The 22,549-nt window shown below is 49.2% G+C and overlaps 1 protein-coding gene across 8 annotated transcripts in view; it reads right to left on the reverse strand.

Annotated features, from left to right (window-relative positions):
• Whrn (whirlin) overlaps nt 1–22,549 on the reverse strand; it is an 85,035-nt gene that overhangs the window by 23,096 nt on the left and 39,390 nt on the right. The window lies entirely within an intron of this gene.

The raw sequence follows: 22,549 nt of genomic DNA on the forward strand, positions 1-22,549 counted from the left end.
ACACCAGCACAGCCCACAAGGACAAGCTCTCTCCCTTTCCACTGGTCTCCCTGGTTAACGCCTGAGAATGTAGACGGCCTACTGCACTCTGATGAAGAATCAGGAACAAGATCCAACATTGCCTAAGGGCATTGCCAGCGACTGCTCCTCTTAATGGTTTGAGTTTTGTTAGTTCTACCTTAGCCTGCCTCTCTTAGGCCTGTCCTGCAGCACGGGAAGGCTGCTCCAGGTGCTAGCATTTCTGGGCATGGAGGGGAAAAGCCAACTCCCTCCAGGGTCACTTGCCGGGAGCCTGTCGGGCAGCGCCTCCAGGTGTCATGGCCCTGTTCTAGAATCTCTGCTGCGGAAGTCACAGCCAAAGCTGCACCTCTCGTATTCCAGTGTTTTGTTTCCATAAGTGTCCCTCTGCAGCTGTGACTTTTAATCTTCCTCTCTGCACACTTTATTTCAGCGTGCAGTTTAATTAAGGGCGCTTGCGTCTGGGAGAGCAGCTGTGTCCAGACTTGCTTCTGAGAGCCAGGCTCTGGATCCCCGCAGGGAATGGCCTGCAAAGAATAAGCCCATTCATTGGCTAGGAGCCTGGACTGGAAGCCAGAGAAAACATAGGTCAACTTGTTAAATGGGAACTTCAGATCACAGCACATAATTTAGAATGATGGACGCGTGGTCCTGACATCCAGGGCCACTGTACAAGTCCTCTCAGTGGCACACCTTGCTTATGTGAAACTCCTCCCATAGCCATGGGCTTCCGGATGCTTACTGCGTAAGCCTAGCAGGTCCAAGGGGGGTTCAAATCACCTGTGGGACCAGGCCGATGGGCTACTGTGGTTCCGTGTCAGTCTTCCTCCTAGCTTGGATTCAGCACCTACCTACCATTTTTACAATGTGAGTGGTCCAGCACAGGGCAGGCTTCAGCTATACCCTGGGTATCTACATGTTGGAATCTTGAGTTGACTGGCTAAATACTGCTCCCTCTGGCCTGGCGAATAAGTCTATCCCGTGGGAGAAGGCAGAGGGGGCAGGGCTTCCCTGCCATCCAGCTGGAGAACTAGAGGGCGTGGGAGCAGGACACAGGTCATCCAGACAGACTGGCACCTATGAGCCTGATTCCCTTGTCCCTTTTGGGCCTCTTCCTCCAGGGCTCAGCTGAAAGCTACCATGTTTGAGAGTTGGGATGGGGCCTCCATAATGCCTACCCCAGCATCTGACCCGGTCCAAGGCACGCCACTATCTCTAGGTTCCTTTATTTCCTTCTGCCCTCTCCTTGTAGGAAGGTGTGGTAGTTTGAACGAGAATGGGCTCTATAAGCTTGTTTTCCAATGCTTGGCTTCCAGTGAGTGGAACTATTTGGGAAGGAATAGGGAGTGTGGAGTGGGTGTGGCTTTGTTGGAGGAGATGTGTCACTATAGGTGGCCTTTTAGGCTTAAAAGCTCACACCAGGCCCAGTCTCTCTCTGTCTGCAACTAACGCACAGTCTCTTTCTACCTGCAACTAACGCACAGATGGGAGCTCTTGGCTATGCTCTTGTGCCACGCCTGCCTGCTGCCACACTCTCTGCCATGACGACCACGGATTAGCCCCGAGATTGTAAGCAAGCCCCCAGGTAAATGCTTTGTTTGAAAAGCTGCCTTGGTCATGATGCCTCTTCACAGCAGGAAGACAGTGACTGAGACCAGAGGTTTCTCACACCTCAGCAGCTGTCAGGATGGGCATGGACGCGTACCATGACACTGACAGACCACTCTCAAGAAAGGCCAGTGTGTCTCACTCAGTGTGTTCCATGGGGCGGGGAACTGTGTCTCCACACCGAAGCCCTTCTTTAGAGGGCAAACAACTATGACACAGTAGCCCAGTGGTCCACATCACTCCTTCAAGGTATGCCCAAGTCTCAGTGTTCTCATCTGTGGGATGGGTATGGTGTTCCATCCAGTGCCAGGTCACTGTGAAAACCAAGAGAAATACCCAGCACCAAGACAGGGACACAAGGCTCTCCATCTGCTTCCTTCCAAACAGAAGAGACAAGTTCAACGACACCAGAGTCACACAGGAAACGAACGAATAAGTCAAGCCAAGTCAAGCCCACGCTCTCAGGCGCTACCCCAGCGATGGCCACCTTCACCCCAGTGCAGGAAGCCAGAGAGGGTTAGCCAGTGATGGGCATATCCATCTCTCCATTGCTTCTCCTTGCCTTTGGCTTGTGTCATCAAGTTGGAGGAGATTAATCTCACCCTCTCAAAGAAAAGCCAGGAGCTCTATTCTCGGAGATGTGAGTTTCTTCTTCCGAGCCCAGAGTGAGATGTTGTGTGTCTAGACAAGGTGAGAGACAAAGGGGCCTTTCCCTGGGTCTCCTACACATGGGGAAACTGAGGCTCTGCAAAGACATGCGGCAGCAATAGCAAAGTCCAGCCCTGGAGCCAACACAAGGGAGCTTCAACCCTAGTCTACGGCACTGCGGTAGACCATCTAATACTCACTGCTCAGCTTGCTACGGGCACTGGCGGGAGCATAGGGAAGGATAAAGGAGAGCAGGTGGTTTACCGTATCGGTCACCACAGCCACCGTTTATGGCACTGGTGACAGAGGCGGAGAGCTGGACCATGGGCATGCCCTTCATTCTAAGGCAGAACAAACCTGCTCCATCAACCCCAGGCCACCCAGTGCCAGGGTCATGTTCTAGCGCTAAGAAAGTGAGACACAAAGCTACAGACAGGACACTGCTTTTCTCTGGACTTGGCCACCAGGAGGCAGATCCACACCCTACAATGTGGGGCCCACACATGAAGACCAAAGAGGTGGCCCTCAGAGGCAGCAGGGTGACTCATGCAGCCTTCAAGAGACCCGAGAAAGACATTCCCATGGTTCTACACGTAGAACACCTTTGGGGGGGGGGGGTCAACTGGACTTCTGTGTGACAGGCCATAGGGAACCTGCGTCTCTGAGGTCCTCAGAGTCTGGGCCCAATTTCAGACTCTGCTATGTACACACTGCGTATATGTATATATGTGTATATGTGTTGCCTCATTGCCCAGTTACTTCCAGGGAAAACCCAGAAAATATCTGTTGCTAGCCATGAGTGGGTTAGCACGCCCTCCACAGTGTCTCCCACACTTCAGACAGTACTATGAGGTGTTCAACAGACACTTCCAGGATGAGCACAAAGAGAGCTCAGGACGCTGCATATATCGGTACTTGGCATGTGTTGGCTGCCTTCTGAAAACTCCTGCTTACACAGACACCACCCAGCAGCTCAATCCTGCCACTCCATCCTCAGAGTCCCTTCGGCCACACCCACCTGTCCTCCAGCTTCCAGCACCAGCAGACCGCCTCCCCACCTCCTGCACGGACCACCCTGAAGCTCCCTCTGCTGGCTCAGCTGGACCCCTGGGCTTCTGCCCAGAAAGTGACTATCACAAGACCGCAGTGTGTGGCCTTGTCCCTCAGCCTCCACAGTCCCTCAATGGAGTGCTGACACATACTTTAAGAAAAGACACACTGTGAGGGGCCTCTCACAAAAAATGTTTCTCGGTCTATCTACACACACACAAAAGCTGCCTTACAGAACTGCCAGGTTTTAATTAGCCAGAAGCTACAATGGGGGTTTCTCGTGCGTCTGTGTAGGACAAGTTCCAATAGAGGAGGAACAGTCATCAGCAATAACTTGAATTTCTTTCAGACAGTGAAAGCGTTCATTAGTGTAAATAATGTTCTCATAGGTCTTCTAAATGATAATCATCTGATAAAGCTTTTTACTTGAAATTCAAAAAAGGGAGGAGGAAGGGAAAAGACATGCTAGGTGCAGTCAAGCACACTTATAATCCCAGTGCCTGGGGACTGAGGCAGGAGGATCACAACTTTCAGGCTGGGCTGGGCTAGCATCGAAGCACAAGGAAACAAACATGACCTAACTTACAGGACTTACCTAACCTTATACCCTGGGGTCCTATGCTTTACAACATGCGCACAGTAGGAACTCTGTTCACACCAGTGATAGAGCTTGAAAAAAAGAGAAGCAGGAACTGGGGCTGGGGTGGCTGCGGCTCTGAGATCCCTCAGCAGAGGGTGTTGGGAAAGAAGCTTGCCAAGAACCCCAGCCCTGTGCTGAGAAGAGAGGGGGGAGGGAGGGAGGATCATTCTCTGGGGACACAGCAGGGAAAGAGCCCAAGGCCTCCTGCTTCTGGACCTCCATCCTTCCCGGGGCTCCACAGAACTAAAAGGCCCCTCTAGGGCTCTACCCAACCCCAAGGAGGACCCACTGAAGTGGACTTTGGGGTCCCAAATGAGGCCCTGCTGATTACCATGTCACCTCAGCTCGCATCCCCATTCTATCAAGGAGTTTTATTGCAATTATGAATCTTTAATAGTTTTCCATGTCAGGTATAAAAGTTTCATGGGCCCCCTCCACCCCTTTCACTACAAGTGAACAATGCAGTTTTAATGAGACAACATGAGTTTTTCCCAACAGTTCAGAAGCCGGCAAACTTTGCCCGTATTTAAAGAAACAACAAGGAAAGACGGCGGTCAAGGCAAAGCTGTGATGGGAGTCAGGACGGGCTGAAAGGGGCTGGACACACTGCATCTCCACCAGGCGGAACCTATGGAGAAGGCGGCGGATGGCGTGGCGCTGCCCACTCAGGCTGAATTCCAGCACGCGGCACCCGCTCCCTTCTTTGGATCCTTGGCAGAGCTGGAGTCTCCATGGAGCCCTAATCTAAGGCTTCAGATCAACAGTGGGAACCTGAGGTCAGACAGGGGGAAGGACCCACCAGAGGTCAGACTGCGGTGAAGATCCCTGGGTACTTTCCAGGTGGAATTCACTAGCAGTCAAATGCAGGCAAAATAAGCCACTCGGACCCTCCGAGTGCCTGGGTTGGGCCAGCCACCCGTGTTGTTTAGCTCTGACCTTAATCCCACCCCCCAACATCCCCCCCCCAGGCCGATAAAATAAGGTTTCCGGTTTTATAGGTGAGAGCAGTGAAGCTCAGAGAGGTAAAACTGTTTGCCCAAGGATGCCCAGCAAGCCAGGGGCAGAGCAGTATGACCCCAGAGGACTTGAAGGAATATTACCCCAACAGACTGGAATTCCACAATGGAATATTCTAAGAGCAACTGCTACATTTTCATTTCTTTACATTAAAAAAAATTCCCCTTTTATTAAACATATTCTCTTCTCATACAACATAATCTTATAAATATGAACAGGTTCCCCCCCCCCCCCGCCTCTACCCATCCCAGTCTACCCCAGCATTATATTTAAATTAATTAAAATGAAGTAAAAATGAAAGTCAGTTCCCCAGCACAGAATCTCTCTTTCTTTGACCACCTGTTGTTATGGCTACCTCAATAAACCAAGTTCCTCTAACCCAACACCTTCTCCAGTATCTCCTGTAAGCCTGCTCTCCCACTGGGCTCCCCAGCTCCCATGCCCTGCACAGGACTCCCCCAACCCCCAACCCCGCCTCCCTGGCTACAGCATCAGGATCCATTTCCCTACAGGATTCTGGAGCCTTCGTGCTGCCAGCTTCCCTCTAGCTAGTCAGTGTCTCCGAAGCAGCATCCTCAGACAGCTCCAATACTGTCCTTAAGAGGCAGGAAGAACCTGAAAACTGATCCTGTCATTCCCTGTGCCCCTTAACCATGCCCCTTCCAGTGGCTTCTAAGTGTCAGCCTTTCCTGACTCTGAGCGGCCCCAGCCCCATGATTCCCTATGTTTTCCAGTGCAGCCCTACTTGCCATCTCTCTACATGGGCACACAGACCTTGCCCTCTTCCACACTATAGAAACTGTTCTCTGTCCCAAACACCCCCCCTCTAGTCTTCACCTGGAGGCCACCCGCTCAAACAGCACTGTGTCACTGACATCTTCTGCCCTGTCACTGTCTGATCGTGCTGAGTACTAGAATCCAAAGCCAGTGTCTGGCACCTCTGGAATGGCACCACCCAGAAAATGTTCACCATGGCTGCCCTGGGGCGAGCAAATGAGTAAGTGAACTGATGGACGAGCCTTCGAGCCAGACGCTGGCCTGGGCTCCTGCATACAAGCATGGGGCCAGATGTCTCCCCGCTGGTCACTGCTGGGTCTGAGCGGCCTGGCCTTGCCGGAGGTAGGGCCTCACAGCCCAGCTCCACCCAGAGGGAAGCCGTGGAGAGGAGCTGACTTTTCACGCATGCGGGCTGATGGCAAAGAGGTAGCAAGATAAACCACAAGTTAGTTTTTGCTGAAAGCAGAGAGTCCGAGAGTCCTGGGAAATTGAAGGTGGTCTGAATCCCCTTAATGGACAAGAAGGGAAAATGGAGGGCTAGGGGGTGGATGGCTCAGTGGGTAGAAGCGCTTGCTGTCCAAGCCTGTCTGTGAACCCCTAGAACCCACGTTAAAAAGCTGGAGAATCCTACCAGGAGATGGAGATGGAGACGGAGATGGAGATGAAAGCATACCTTGGGAGCTCTCTGCCAGCCAGCTTTAAAGTACACAGCACAGAGAAAAGAGACCCGACTCAAAACAGGGTGGGAAGACTCCTAAAAGTTGTTCTCTGACCTCCTGCTATCCTCTGGACCCCACACACAGAGGCATGTGTAAGCTTGCAATCATACACAGGGATAGAATGAGGGAGCGAGAGGGAGAGAGGGAAGGAGGGGAGAGAAAGGAAGTGAGTGAGAAAGGGAGGAGGGGAGGAAGGGAGAAAGGGAGGAAGGAAGCGAGAAAGGGTGGGAGGGAGGGAGAAAGGGAAGAAGGAAGAAAGGAAGGACAAAATCTGGAGTGACAAGTGGGAGGCAGCCCTTGAACTTCCAGTCTATGGCAACTGGCCAGATGCTACCTACTGACTCACTTTGGGATTCAGAATGAACCTCTCAGTTCACACAACCTTCATAGACAAACAGCAACCGGTCAGAGGATCCAACAGCAGGGGAATCCCATTTGTGATCGAAACAGAGACAAATCTTTGGGAATAGACAAGAAGCATACAGTACCACATGGACCAGATTTGAAGCCATTCCATAACACAAGAAACAGACTGGAAGGGCAGAGGCAGAGGTGACCCGTATGCTGGAGGGTTGGGCACCGCCCAGTTGCAGCTTTTTGCTTACTCTCTGCAAAGGCAGCCTAGTAAAAACTGCAGCCAGAATCTGTCAGGAGTTAGCACAGAAGTTCATGTGGAAAATAAGACTGTATGTGAATGGCCTCCAGTGTTGACTGCAGAGTAACTATTGCTTACAGCAGTCCTTGGCCCATTCAAAACCAGCACAGGGAAGCATTGCCAAGGTCCCCAGCACATCTGCACAGATGGAAGAGTTATTCCCCCAGGCTGATCGCAGCAGGTGGTAATCCAAGTGAAACTGCTATGCTAGACCCTCACAGCCACGTGTGACACCATGGCCCAATAAATAGGTCAGAAAATAATTTGGCAAAGGAAGAGGCCTATCTGGAAAGGCTCGCAAGAGTGATTCCAACTCTGTGACACTGGACAGCCAGGAACATGGAGACAGACAGAAATATAGAAACGGTGAGACGATCAGAGGGGCTTGGGAGTTGGGAAACAGAGAGGCTCATGGGTAAGTGGGGTATGGGGGTATTAGGGAGGGGAAGCTCAGTGGGAGGGCACATGGTGTTACTCATCTAAGAAAACCCACAGAACTGTGATCACGGATGTAAATTACAGGCTCCAGTGAACAATGCGAACCTCACTGGCTCATTAACTGGATCCCGTGTCTGTGCCTCTTCACTGTGTCAGTTCCCTCATCTCTGAGCTGCTAACAGAGCTGGAGGGAGGCTCAGTGGCAGAGCGCCTGCCTCATGGGTGAGGCCCTGGCTGCACTTCAGGTGTCACAGAAATAAAATGAAACAAATACAATAGACTAAAAAGTAACAACTGGAGGGGAAAGTCCAGGAATAGACAGGGAAGGGGCACTGTGTGGGAACCTTGTACTGGAGGTAAGGTTTGCGCTAAATCTTGAATACCCCTCAAAATAAATATATAGTTGTTTTAAAAAATAAAATAATTGTATTAGTCAGAAATCATTTAAAAGTATAAAATGAAGTTAACTTCATTACTTAATTACCTTTTTTTTTTTTAAAGTACTGAGCACTGGACCTAGGCCCTCCCTAGCCTGCTTGGCAACTGCCCTACTGCAGGGACAGTCTCACTAAGTGGCCCAGGCAGGCCTTGGATTCTCTATGTAGGCCAGGCTGCACTTGAATTTGACATCCTCCTGCCTCAGCCTCCAGAGTAGCTGGAATTACAAGCCCATGCTTCCAAGCCTGGAAGTTCTTATCTTTGGGTTTAAAAACGCAAATACAAATGATGGAAAAATTAAGAGGTAAACATGGTCCTGAAGATCCTGCTGCAGGAATGAAAGGGCAGTCAGGGACAAAGTCTCTCTGTGGTTGCAGCAGGGTGGCCCTGGGCAGGAGGAGACAGGCAGAGAAGACAGACCAGGAACACCTGGACCCACAGATGTGACATGGGGGATGTTATAGATCACTGTGGCACAGGCAGACTTTATCACATGCAGTACTGGGAAGACAGGAGCTATCTAACGAAAGCTTTTACGCTATTTCATGTCAAGGAACACATACCAGGTGAGTGAGAAATACAAAGGGAAACAAGTGTAAATGTATCAGTAGCTGAAGCTGCAGCTTAGGGAAACCCTGCACACATGAGCTTCTGGGTGGAATACTCTGCACTGTAAAACAAAACAAGAAAGTATTTCGGGGGTGAGTGGTAAATTGCTCTGTATCTTGGGCATAAAGAAGCATTTTCTAACTAGAACTTGGAGTCAACGAAAGAAAGGGCTGTGACCAAACAGTAAAAATAAATGATAACTTACACATTAAGACCCCATAAAGTTACGAGAAAATGACCACTGCACACTACAGACTGATTGTCTATATCACCACCTACATCCAGTTCATACCTGTATAAATGACTTTTCTCATCACTGTGACCAAATACCTGACGAGAAGCCAGGAAGAAGGGTTTGTTTTGGTTCACAGTTTGTCTTTTTTATTGCTGCGATAAGACACCATGACCAAGGCAACTTAAGAGAACAGCTTATCTGGGTTTACAGGTTCAGGGCGTTAGCATCCATGACCATCACGGCAGGGAGCATGGAACGCAGGCAGGCAGGCCGGCAGGGTGCTGGGGCAATAGCTGAGAGCGTACAATCTGATAAGCAAGAGTTAGAAGAAGATAACTGGAAATGTCACTGGCTTTTGAATCCTCAAAGCTTGCTCCCTCCCAGTGATGCACTTTCTCCAACAAGGCCGCTCTCCTAATCCTTCCCAAACAGCTCCACCAACTAGGGAACAATTATTTAAACATATGAGTCTACGGGAACTATTCTCTTTCAAGTCATCACAGTCTCAGGGGGTACAGTTTGTCTTAGAGGAGAGGAACAGGTAGCTCCACGGTGGCAGAAGCATACAGCCAGGACACCCTCCTTCTCATATCTTAGCAGAACACAAAGAAAGCAGAGATGGGACAGGAAGCGGGGCTAGACATTTCATACTCTGTTGCTACTTTGTTTCCAATCCCCGGTAAAAGAAAGCTCAACTCAATCAGTTAACAAAACAAGCTACAAGCTAGATTGGGCGACCTCCCACTACACTACTCTATTTCCATCTATATTATCCCATATAACTTGCGGTCCACCAGCTTCTCTCTCTCTGCCGCTTTTCTGTCCCCCCCCCCCCCCAGGTTCTCTCCCTCCTGGTTTTCCCCATCGCTCCTCCCCTAATCTCTCAGCTCCTCCCACTTCCTCCTGCCCAATAATTGACTCAAGCCTTTATTTGAAAAGTTAAGGTGGGGAGAAGGTTCATAAGGCAACTCCTCATCTGCAGCCCCTCTGAGGAGTGGAATTAGCATCAATACAAGCCCAGGGCTATCCACAACAATACTTAAGTCATGAAGGAAATCTAGCCTTTGCAAGAGAGTCAAGTTAGGAAGGCCATAGGGCAGGGCCCTAATCCAGAAGGGTCCTTCTAGAAAGATGAAGGAACAATAGAATCTTCTTAGTCTAGTGCGGACCTTGGAGAAGCTAGCCATGGACTCAGTCTCACCTGGAACCAGATCAGCTAACTGTACTAACCTGGCACTTACCGGCCTCCAACTGGAGGGAATAAATGTCAGTTGTTTAGGTCACTCCGTTTACAGTGTGCCAATCAGCCTGAGTTAGCTCAGAGACAAGGCAGGAGTGTGAGCAGTGTATATCATAGGTAAGGGCCAGTTATTCCCAGGGCTGAAGAATGATTAAACTGTGTGTGTGTGTGTGTGTGTGTGTGTGTGTGTATCCAAAACTCTAACAGCAAGATATAAACAACTCACAAAAAAAGGCCCCTAAGCATATGAAAACACATACAACTTCATTCATAATAAGAAAATTGCACAGGAAAACTATAACAAGATATAATTTTTCACCCATCAGACTGGAAAATCATTGAACAGGTGACAGTACTTGTCAGAGCTGGAGAAACAGGCAGACTCTTAGACATGTGATTGGGAATTCAGGATGGAATGTCTTAGATGCTCTTTTCTAGAAATTTCTCATGACAATATACTCCCAAAAGAAAACACATAAATACAAGGCCATTCATTGTGGTAGCATTTGCTCTTGGAAAAATAATGAAAATAAACTAAATATTCATACAGAGAATAAACTAGTACAGAAGCAGATAGCTGTAAAATAAACGAAGAATGACCAAGGTCACTGTGCATGGACACAAATGAAGTCCTGAAAGCACACAAACCAGAGTGCCAGACGGTGCTTACGGCGAGTGCACCTTTTCCATAAGGCGTCAAGAAGGGTGGGTCTGCGAGAAGGTGCAGCAGGTGACATCACTTGCTCTCAAGCCTTAGAATGAATGTTCAACCCTTACCACCCACATGGTGAAAACAGAGGACTGGCTGCTACACGTTTATCCTCTGAGTTGTACCTGCGAGTTGTGGCACATGGATATGTGCAGACACACATGTACACACACACACACACATGCATGCACGTGCACACACAACTGTAAGCTGAAAATCTTACAATTTTCATTTCACCCTGGGTTCTGGGGATTACACTCGGGTCATCAGTCTTGGCTGCAAATGCCTTTTAACCTGCTAAGCCATCTTGTTGGAGAGAGGGGGAGCAGTGAAGGAGAGACATGTCCCTTGTAGCCCAGTCTGGCCTCAAACTCTCTAGGTAACTGAGGATGATCACGAACTGTGGGAGTTTCAGGAGTCTGCCATCACACCCAATGTAAGTGGTACTGGGAGTCAAGCGAAGGCTTCCTGTATGCCAGGCAAGCACTATTCCACTGTAACTACCACCGTGGCCCCTATTCTGCAGCCTTAGAAGTCAGAAATCTGATACATATCCCACTACTCTAAAAGAAAGACACCAAAAGGGCCAAGATCCTTTCTGCAAGGTTGAGACAGTCCATTTCTTGGCTTTTTCTGAGCTTCTAGAGGCCACTCACATCCCTGGGCTGCTGGGAGATTCATCCAATCACAGAGCAAGTATCTTCAAGCCTAGTCCTCCTCACTTCATGGTCTCTTCCTGGTTCCCACCCCACTTCTATGATCCCTGCGACTCTGAGCCTAGAAGGCTAATCTGGGATCATCCCATCTCAAGGGCAGACGGGTGGCAGCTGAAGTCCACCTGGACCTTAATTCTCTCTGCGACATAGGCCTAAACATTTGTGGGTTCAGGGCACTCGAGCACAGATGTTTTCAGGGTCCACTGTTGTGTAAGATATGTCTATTTTAGCTTGAGGACTGCTAAAATAAGATCCACTTATATTGACATTATTAATATTCTCATATTGTTACCAATGTAAAACAAGCCTAAGTCCTGCCCCAAAAGCAATAAGACTTTCTTTTTAAAGACTTTTTTTTTTTTCCAAGACAGGGTTTCTCTATGTAGCCCTGGCTGTCCTGGAACTCACTTTGTAGACCAGGCTGGCCTTGAACTCAGAAATCCACTTGCTTCTGCCTCCCAAGTGCTGGGATTAAAGGCGTGCACCACCACTGCCCGGCCTTTTAAAAGACTTATTAGTACTTTTATTTTTAATCATATGTCTATGTGTGGGTAAGTGTATGGAGTGAAGGTGCCCAAGGGGTCAGGTGGCTTCCCTGAAGCCAGTCACAGGTGGTCGTGAGGCAGCTGAAGTGGGTGCTGCAAATAGAAGCTGATCCTCTGGAAGAGCAGGAAGCACTCCTAACTGCTGCACCAACTCTCCAGTTGCCAGGATCCAATGTTTTAGGTGCCGTATGAAAGATTCAAGAACCACGATGAGAACTCACGCTGGTGAGCTGGGCCTGGGTGAAGAGCCCTCCACCAAGGCCTAGTGAGGAAGACTGAGCAGGCGCTACAGATGGGAGTCTTACAACTTGCCGAAGAACGTATGACAGAATGCTATAAAACTCATCCCACTGGTGCCTTCCAGGAAGTCACCCCAAGCAAGCCATCATGGTGTAAAGTCAAAATTGCAAAGGGAACTCAGCACCTCCTAAGTGCCTACAAATTCATGATTTTGTAAGCACCATATTTCTATCTAGGGCTTATTGCAGAGTCATTAAAGGTGAGGCTATATAAAGTACAGGGTAATGGACATGTTGGTCACTTGTGTATGGCTATGACAAAACCCCTGATGGAACCAGCATAAGCGAAGAAAGGTTTATCTGGCTCACAGTTTAAGAGATGTCTGCCTGTCATGGCAGGCAAGCAAGGTGGAGCTCCTCCAGCTGCAGCAGTGGAAGCACAGAGGCAGGGGCTACCGACATCAGCAGTGGCGCCACAGCCCTTCAGAATTCTCGTGCCCTCTACCCAATGAGAATGCAAGGTATGAGCCTGTAGGAAGCACTTCAGATTCAAATCATAGCACCATATAACGATTTCCTCCCATAAACCAAAGATAAATAACTGTGGCAGAACCTTCCCCTAATGAATAAAGATGTCAAGGAACCAATCACTGGGTGAGTAAGCGGGACTTCCGGTCGAGGGAGGAAGAGGGGAGGCAGGAGAAGAAAGGGTTACTTTTGGATGGGAGAGATCAAGGAGCACAAAATGTAGGTAGGGGAGGCCCCCAGTTCAGGTGATGGATCTGCCTGGATCCTCTACCAGAGGATTTATAACTTAGAATAGCTTACAGATTAGAAAGCTAGTTGCTGTGCCCAACGATTGTGCTGCCTGTAGATTCTAAACTAAGATTTGGTGTTTTCCTTCATGAGACAACTCAACTCAACTGGGTTCCAGAGAAAAGTATGCTGGCAGGGCACCCCAGCCAGCTATGAGGATCTGAAAGGGAGGGGGCGGGGTGGGGTCTGCCAGCCTCTTGGGCCACTGGTGGCATGCTGGTGGTGGTGTGGATCATCATTTAATATTTCATACTTCAAATAACAAACAAACAAAACAAAGTCTTACTTATTTCTTTATTGCTGTGATAAGACACCATGACCAAGGCATCTTATAAAAGAAGGTTTTTAATGTGGAGCTCATGGCTCCAGGGGGTCTGAGTCCTTGACCATGGTGGTGGCGAGCATGGCAGGAGGAAGGCAGGCCTGGTGCTGGGGCAATAGCTGGGTGCTTACACATTTATCAGCAAGGAGGAGGCAGAAAGAGCTATCTGGGTCTAGCATGGGCTTTTGAAGCTTCAAAGCCCACCCACCCCAGACACGCGGTCTTACAACCTTTGAATCTTTCCTAAACAGTTCCACTAAATGGGAACCAAATATTTGAACATAGGAGCCTGTGGGAGCTGTCTAGGTTTGAAGGAGAATAGCCCCTCCCCCACAGACTCCTATATTTGCATACTTTGGTCACTAGGGAGTGGTACTACTTGACAGAGATTAGGAAGTGTGGCCATGCAGGTTGGAGTAGGTGTGTCCTTGTTGGAATAAGTGTGTCACAGTGGGTGGGCAGTGGGGTTTCAACCACTCAAGCCTGGTCCAGCATCTGTCTCTGCCGCTGCCTACAGATCCAGATGCAGAACACCTGGCTGCTTCTCCAGCACCGTATTAGTCTGTGTGCCACTGCTTCAGGCTGTGGTGACAATGGACTAAACTTCTGAACTGTAAACAAATTCCAATTAACTATTTTCCTTTATAAGACTTGCCAAGGTCATGGTGTCTTTTCAAGGCAATAGAACAATGACTCAGATGGGCCATTCCGGTTCAAACCATAGTTTACTTCTGAACTTGAATTTTTTTTATTGCTTGTAACGTTTCTTATCTAAATGTGATCTCCAATTACATTGAGCAAACTGGGAAGAAACAAGCCTACCTATTCTCAGGTGTGAGTCCTGAGTTGCAAATTCCAAAAATTTCAAGTTCATTTTCTACAACTGTGTTCCAAAGAAAAACCCAGTTCCCTAAATTCTGGCAGCTGGACAAAAAGCCAGCATTCCTGAGACTAGTGACTCAGTTCCCCTCTACCAAAGAAGCTGAGTCCTTCTCCATAGGTAGAGGGGACTTAATAGGCTGCCTGTGGCGCCTATTAGCATACCAGAGTGCACACTGGCCTCTGGCTCACTCAGGACCTCATGTCAAGGACCTCTTACACATTTCAAAGCCCATGCTGGCATATGGTTCTCCCCTACCCTGACCTTCTCCAGCTCCAGGGATTCCTCAGGCTACTCATTTCTCCTTGTAATACTGCTATTTCCGCCATGCACTCTCTCATGCCTTCCTCTCTTGGTGCCCTTGGCTGGCTGGCACCCCTTCTCTCCCTCTCGGTTTTCATCCTCACCCCTCTGCTGGCCATGTCCAGTCTGCTACCTTCTCTCCCTGCTCTGGACTCTTCCTGATGCTTCTGGCTGTGCTCTCCCTCATATCTACAATATGAGTTTGTTTATGATAATACCTTGGAGCGGTCATGCTGTTAATTTATATATCTGGTGCTGAAACCCTCAGTTTCTACTGTGTACGACGACCTCATGACCAAGAATGATGCTCTGGTTTGAGTAAGAGTGGTTCCCATAAGCCTGTATTTGAAAGCTTGGTCACTCACTGGGGAGTAGTGCTATCTGAAAAGATTACAATATGTGGTTCTGCTTGGAGGAAATGTGTCACTGGGGTTGGGTAGGCTTTGAGTCTCTCTTCCTCTTTGTTGCTTGTGGATCTGGATGGATGTAGCTAATTCTCCTGCACCTGGACTACCTGTGTGCAGTCATGCTCCCCAACATGACATCAATGGACTATACCTCTGAAAATGTAAGCCAGCCCCAATTAAATGGTTTCCTTATAGAAGTTGCCACAGTCATGGTGTTTCTTCACAGCAATAGAATACTAACCAAGACAGATGTGAAGAAGAAAAAAAAAACTGTAGGAAAAAAGTATAAGATCTGGGGGTGCCTGGCTCAGCTTAGCTGCCATTTTCTTTCTCAAACCATTTCCCCCTGCTCTGAGGGTCTGGGGAAGAGGCCCTGAGGCAAAGCTGCTCTGCCTCCTACCTTGCAAGAAGCGGCTTCCTCATTCTGACCAGAAGGAGCCTTTTAGCAATTTGGGATAAATCACTTCTGCCCCCCACTATGCTTTGCAGCCTGCAGGCACAGATAGGCTGTGAGGTGGTTTAAGCTTCTCTGCAAAGTTTCTCAGAGGTTTCTCTCATTTTGTTGCTCTTTTGAAAAGCCCTATTTCAATTAGAAACAGCTAAATGCTTGATTTCAAGGGACCGGTCAGGTCAATTATTATAATGCAGCCATGGGATGGAATGTTATTATGTAACTCTTACAGAATGTACTTACGGGTTTTTAATCACCGCGCATGGGAGAAACCAGTGGAAAATGCAGAACTCAATACAGTCTACACAGCTTAATAACCACTCACCTAAAACATAGAGAAAGAGTAGAAAATGCTAACACATGACAACAACCCAATGGCCACCAGCTAATCAATGAACAGTATGGTGCCAGCACATGCTAGTATATTAATTAGCTAAAACAAAACGAACTCACTCACACAGGCTGCATTATGCTAAGTGGAAGGAGGCAGTCCAAAAACTACACATGGGTGATTCACAGACATGGGGGGGGGACTGAGGGGGGGTGTAGAAGCCACAGTTCTGTGGGTGCAGGTATTGGGGGGGAGGGGGGAGGGGGGCAGCATTGTTGAGAATGTTCTGAAATGTGACTGTGGGAGTGGCTACAGACATTAGAATGTGCTAGCAAGCACACCACAGGAGGAGGGGCTCATGGTATATGAATCATACTTCCAAATAGGTTAATTAGGGCACTGGGGAGATGGCTCAGGGGACAGTGCACTTGCCACATAAGCTTGAGGATGGAAGTTCAGATCCCAAGTACCCGCATAAATGCCCAGCGGGCGTGGACGGCACTAACAGTACACAGTGGCTAGCTGTGCTAACTAAACTGGTGTGCTTTAGCTTCAAGCGAGAGACCCTGCCTCAATATGTAAGATATTTGATGTCAACCTCAGCGTCCACACATGTGCATATACATGCACGTGTATCTGCATACACATATGTGTCTGCATGCTTCTCATGGCACCCCAAACTCTGACAGTCTGGTTGGCCTCCATCTTCCAGTTTCAGCTAACAGCTCTAACAGACCAGAAACAGCTGCTGGAGCCAGTGTCTCCTACCCTGTGCTCTTCCCTGCCTCTCTTGCTGCCCCAAACTGCTGAGCACCCTGTGTACACCTTACCCCCAAATCTCTTCCGTTAATCTCTTCCTCCATCTCTCTGCTTGTGAATCTCAACTCCACGTTAGACCACTGTCCACACCACACTGGGCAAAGGCTTGGTTCTGCAGCCCCTGTCTAGGCACTGGGCATGCAAATGGCTGGCGGGTATTTGCTTGCAGAGCTATCACTCCACAGGGACGAGTCACACAGATACTTCCTGTGTGTGGTGCAGTGGGCTTCCTTATGGGACACTGAAGGGCTCTCCTGATAGTGACTGACAATCAGTCACCCTGCCTGTGTTCAACCCTGGCTTTGCCCCATTTTAGAGGTGAAGAAAGGAGTGTCAGAAGCTCAAGGTCATTCATAACTATATGGTGAGACAGAGGCCTGCTTGGCCAGCACAAGAGTCCATCTTTAAAATCAAGAACACAAAAGCAAAACACTTGAGTCAGGCCCTGTCCTCGGAGACACGGCAGACACATGACCTTCTCTGCCTCTGGTCCCCATTCTGCTCAGGGCTAGCACTGCACAGAAGCTAAGTGGAGATTCAGCCTTCTTTCTTGCAGGGCCATAGGGTACAGGGCAGGATAGTCACACTGATGACAAATGTCAGTGTGTTGACAGGTGGCCTGCTGTCAGTGGAGTGGGTCTGGATTCAGAGAAACAGGCCATCGCTGTGCTCGAGGCGATGAGTAAAATGTGATCCGGAGCCTTTCATATTGAAGTGGGTTTCCGGTGGGCGGGCCTCTGAAACCGCCACGGCTAGCCCAGTCACTGGTTTGAAATAAGCTCAGGGCAAGCTGCTAGATCTTGTGAAACGAGGCCAGGGCCAGCATGCCCTCCTCCTAGAACTGCCAGAGGTGACTCAGAGGAGGCACCTAGAGGGGAGTGGCTAGCGAGGGTCACTTTTCCATCATAGTCAGGAAAAGGCCAGTTGTCTCCCCGAGGAGAGCAGAGACTGAGCAGACAGCACACAGGGAAGCCTGAGGCAGAGACACCACAGACATCCCACACGCTTATGGAGACAGTCACTCAGCCCTGTGCAATGGAAAGCCCTGTCCCTTGTTCTTCCTTGCTTGCTGAGAACCACTTCAAAAAGGTGCATGGGAAGAGCTGCTGGGGCTCCCTAGAGGGGCAAGGGAGGGCAGGGATGGGAAGACGTTTTCAGGACTGGGTGGTATCCCTTGCCATCCCTGCTCCCACAACTCCTAGCTGTGTGACCTTGAGCAAGTAAGCCAGTGCCTCATTCCTCACAGGGCTAAAGGATTCACTACAGATGGAGTAGGGCCGAGTCCTGCGCCTGGCACAGAGCCCTTTCCACATGCTGGTGGTTGTTATACATCTGAAAATGCCAAGACTGTTCTGTCCTCACACTGCTGGCCTTTCTGTCATTTCCACCAGGCTTTCACTGGCCTTAGTCTGAACTACTAGAAGCTGCCAGGTCCCAAACCTTAAGCAGGACATGCAGGAATCAGGACTAGCTGGAGGTGTCTTGGAGGCGGGGACAGGGCAGAAGAGCACAGCAGAGTGTTGGGAGCTTTATACTTAACGCCATAATATGTCATTACTTACGTCACACATGTGTAGGGCTCTAGGCTGGCTTGGTGGTTCCCAGCCAGATGGACAGATATGGCAGTACTACGGCCACTCTCCTGTTGTCTGACTTTGGGCCAACATTGACCTCTCTGGGCCTCAGCTTGCTGACCTTTAATGAAGGCTGGTGGGCTATCTACCACTAAGATTGTTCAGGGCTAGCAGGGCCCAGATCTGGCTCTCAGGGTATTTGGGCTGCCCTGGCTCTGATAGCCTGTTGTCTCATCTCACGGTGGGGCGTAGCCAGGTAGGAAAGGCAGGAGTCTTCTGCAGCCCTGGCTGGGACGTGTTTTCTCTTCTCTACAGTTAGCAAGGTTATTTCCGCAACTGGAAAGCACAAGCGTGTTCTAACAGTGTTACACCCACTCAGAGGGATGTCCGTGGTCCACACATTTATTTTTCCTCCACCATCCATTTTTTTCCCTTCATGGCCCCCCTCCCCCACCACACTGGTAGGGATGATCTGGAGAAACGCAGCCTGGCATCTGAATTTTTAGTTCCTGTTGGTGCCTGCTCCAAGAGTAGTGATATCTTAACTGTGATGCTCTGGCGTGATTTTCCACTGCAATTCCCTAGGCTATAATGCTATCAGGTCCAAAGCTCCTTTTCCCGAGAAATGGAGGTGCTGATGACACTGTCCTAAACAGAAGGACTCCAGCCAGGTAAACAGAGGGTTGTTATCAGGCGAGCAAGCCTAAAGGTTTCTGTTTAGTAGACACACAAATCTCTCAAGGTGGTTTCTTTTTAACCTTTCTCCTCCAGGAGCATTCCTTAACGCCCCAAAGGTCAAGGACCACTGGCAAGGACCGGGGAGGGGGCGGGAGTCTGGACAGCCTGTCTGAGCCCAGATCATCACCCTGCGACTGTCATATGAACCAGTTAGCTCTTCACTCTGCACCCGCCCACCCCAGGGCCTTGGAGGCCTGGTCCCCAGTTAATCTTTCTTTCTGCGCACAGAGTGGTGGAGCTCAGTCGTTTCTCTGTACCATGGCAAGTGTCCCTTTGCCCTCCTGGGTTTGTTTACTCAGTTGTCTCTACAGTCACATCAGTACAGGACCAGGCTCATGCGTGCCCACGTCATTGTCCTTTGGCTCTGGGAGCTCTCCAAGGAGCCCCTGTGCACACTGACTCTACTTCACTTATTTGCCTTTAAAAAAAAAATCTTGTTTTAGCATGCCCCTGCCTTCTGGCACCTGAAATTACAAGCTGGGGATGTACTTCAGTTGGTAGAGTGCTTAAGTAGCAGACACAAAACCCTGGGCTACATTTCCAGCACTGCCTAAAGTGGATGTGTGGTGCAGGCCTGCGGTCCCAGCACTGAGGATTAAAAGGGGGCCAAAAGTTTAAGGTCATCCTCCCTACATAGTGGTTTGAGTTCAACGTGGGCTACATGAGACCCTCCACCACCTTACACACACACACACACACACACACACACACACAGCCTCTAAAGTAACTTTGATAAAAGACACGTGTCAGCATGTGGTAACATGCCTAAAATAAAATCATAAAAAGAAAATTAGAAGCCCACCTTAGACCTTCCCTACTGTTAAGTTTCAAAACACAGAGGTGGGGGCGGGGAACACCTGCTGAGGTAGCCATTGAACATATCAGAGCAGACCTGGCCTCCAGGTTTCCCCTTAGGCTCAAACTGTTACTCTGAGCTCTCTGGCCAGGGGCTGAGCTGCTGGTCCCCCACAGGCCCTTCCTCTTGAACTTTGACTATCCCCTTCCTGGACCCTGGGCCTTCTGCACCTGGCTCCCTCTCTGCCTCTCCCCCATCTCCACACATGGCTCAGGGTTGTGACCACTGTGGACTCTGCTGCTGTGGGAGCCACCTCTGCCTCCAGCCCCCTCCCAGCACAGCCCGAGGCACTGTGCCATGCACAGGACGCATGCGTGTGTCCTCGGTGTGGATCTGTTCCTCTCAGTGTGGGCTGACTAGCCCAGCAGCACAGGGTGTCCTCTAACTCCACTTTTCTGTGAACCTGGCTCCTGTGACCTCAGACTAGCCTCTCAGATGATTTTTGTTTCTTGAGGAAGAGAACAAACTTGCAGCTGCAGTTCAGAATGAAGCTGCACTGCACCCCAGGTTCAGCCCCTGCTCCCCGCCTGCTCTCCTACTGTCACGGGAGGTTGTGGGAACATTAGGAGGAACAGCCTGGCTGGAGAAAGTCCGTCTGCAGGGCTTTCCAGCCCCGGCAGCTCCCTTCCTTTGAAGCAGGTTTCCCCAGCCTAATGTCATTCACGCTTTGCCTTGTGAATTCTTCTAGAACAATGGCTCTCAACTTTCCTAATGCTGCAAACCTTTAGTACACCACCTCATATGGTAGTGACCCCCAACCAAAAATTATTTTTGTTGCTATTTTATAACTGTAATTTTGCTACCATTATGAATCACAATGTAATTGTGACGATATACAGAATATTTGATATACGACCCTTCCAACCTGACAGGGGTGACAGAGCCTTCCGACCTCCCCAGAGGGGTCTTGACCTACAGGTTGAGAACCACTACTAGCTGCCTAAGATTCCACTTGCCTCTGTTGATTTTCTGTTGCTATTCATTTAAAGTGGAGGCCCACTGGTCTGCACAAAGATCCCCAGCTGCCGGAGGGCCACCTACTGAAAGGACTGTAGGACTACCCTTGTGTGCTTGGTGTTCACTGCATTTCGTACGGGGCAGGGGTTTGCTATTTAGCACAGGCTGACCAGAGATCAGTATCTCACCCAAACTAGCCTCCTACTACAGACCCTTCCGCCTCTGCCTCTGCCTCCGCCTCCGTGAGTGTTGGGCACACAGGCGTAAGCCACAGCCCTGGCAGGGGTTAATTTCTGTGGGCTGATCTTGCATCCTTTCCCCCTGCCCAATCTGTCTGTTCATTCCAGGGGCTCTTTTGTGATTCTTTGGGACTTTCTATGTAGATGATGCTTTGAAAACAGAGTTTCATTTCTTCTTTTCTTTTTCTCAACTAACTACAACTTCTCGGGTGCTACTGAACTAGGTGTTTAGGGCAGTTTTATCTTTATTCAGTCTTAGGCAAAGGCACTTAGTTCTTCAGTATGTGAAGGAAACGGCGTGATCCATGTCTGCTGTATGCATTACTTTAAGATGTTATTTTAAGTGTGTGTTCTGTTTGAACACGTGCGCGTGCACATGTGGTATATCAGCTTAAGTGTAGGCACCTATGGAGGTTAGAGGAGCACGTTAGGTCCTCTGGAGCTGGAGTTACAGGACGTTGTGAGCTGCCTGCCATGGGTCCTATGCAGTCCACCAAGTCATCTCTCTAGTCCCTGCAGACTGGGCGCTCATGTATGCACGCATAGCTGGAGATGAGGCGACACCAAGGGTCTGTCTTAGGTCATTTCTCTCCACCTTAAATATCATGGCAGATCTTTCACCTGAACCTACAGCACAAAGATTTGGCCAGTCCAACTTAGCCAGGTTGCTCTGGGGACCTCTGTCTCTGCCTCCTTGGTGCTGAGATGCTAGGTGGCCACCACACCTCAGGTATGTATAGCATTTGCGTGTGTGCTGGGAATCCCAGCTCCCATCCTCACAGTTACACAGAAAGCCCTTTACCCACTGATCCATCTTTCCAGCCCTTGGTCCTTCAAATACTGGAGAATTTGCTGCTCTCAGGGGTGTTAATCCGTACGTTCGTGAAGGACCATCCTTTGTCATCTTTCCTGGTGCTAAGTTTGCTTGGTACAGCGCATGGGCTTCCGAATGAGTTGGGACATATTCCCTCATTTATTTTCAGGAAGAGACTACACGATACTTCTTGCACAACATCTTACTCTCTGTTGTAAAAGTGTCTATTTAGGCTTGCATTTTCTTTTTGTGGATAGCTTTTAACTACAAATTTAATTTCTTTGACATATATCTTGGGTATAGACAGTATCTATTATTCTTTCCTAAGTGTGAACACTTTGTGTCATTTGAGAAATTGGTCCATTCATTTGAAGTTGTGGAATGAGAGGGAGACCACTGTTTGTAAAATGCTCTTTTGCAAAGAGAGACTCTCAAGAGTTATATAAATATTAGGCGATTGTTTCTGTCATCTTAATTACAACTGCCACAAAAACAGCTATAATTCCTTAGCACTGCCAAGGAATTTATCACAGTATGATCCTTTGAGCTGAGGCCTTTTTTTCCCCAATCAGGAATTATATAAACATGAAGATGGGGCTTGTGTTATTTTCACTCTGCTCACAAACGATCAACAGTGTCTCTGAGGCACCACGATGTCCTCTGCTGCATCTTTAACAACTGGCCATGTTGGGTCCCCAGGAGGATGTGGTTTCAGATGGAAGAAAACCATCTGAAGGGTTT

This window comes from Apodemus sylvaticus, chromosome 3, assembly GCF_947179515.1.
Source record: "Apodemus sylvaticus chromosome 3, mApoSyl1.1, whole genome shotgun sequence".
NCBI classification, from domain to species: Eukaryota; Metazoa; Chordata; class Mammalia; order Rodentia; family Muridae; genus Apodemus; species Apodemus sylvaticus.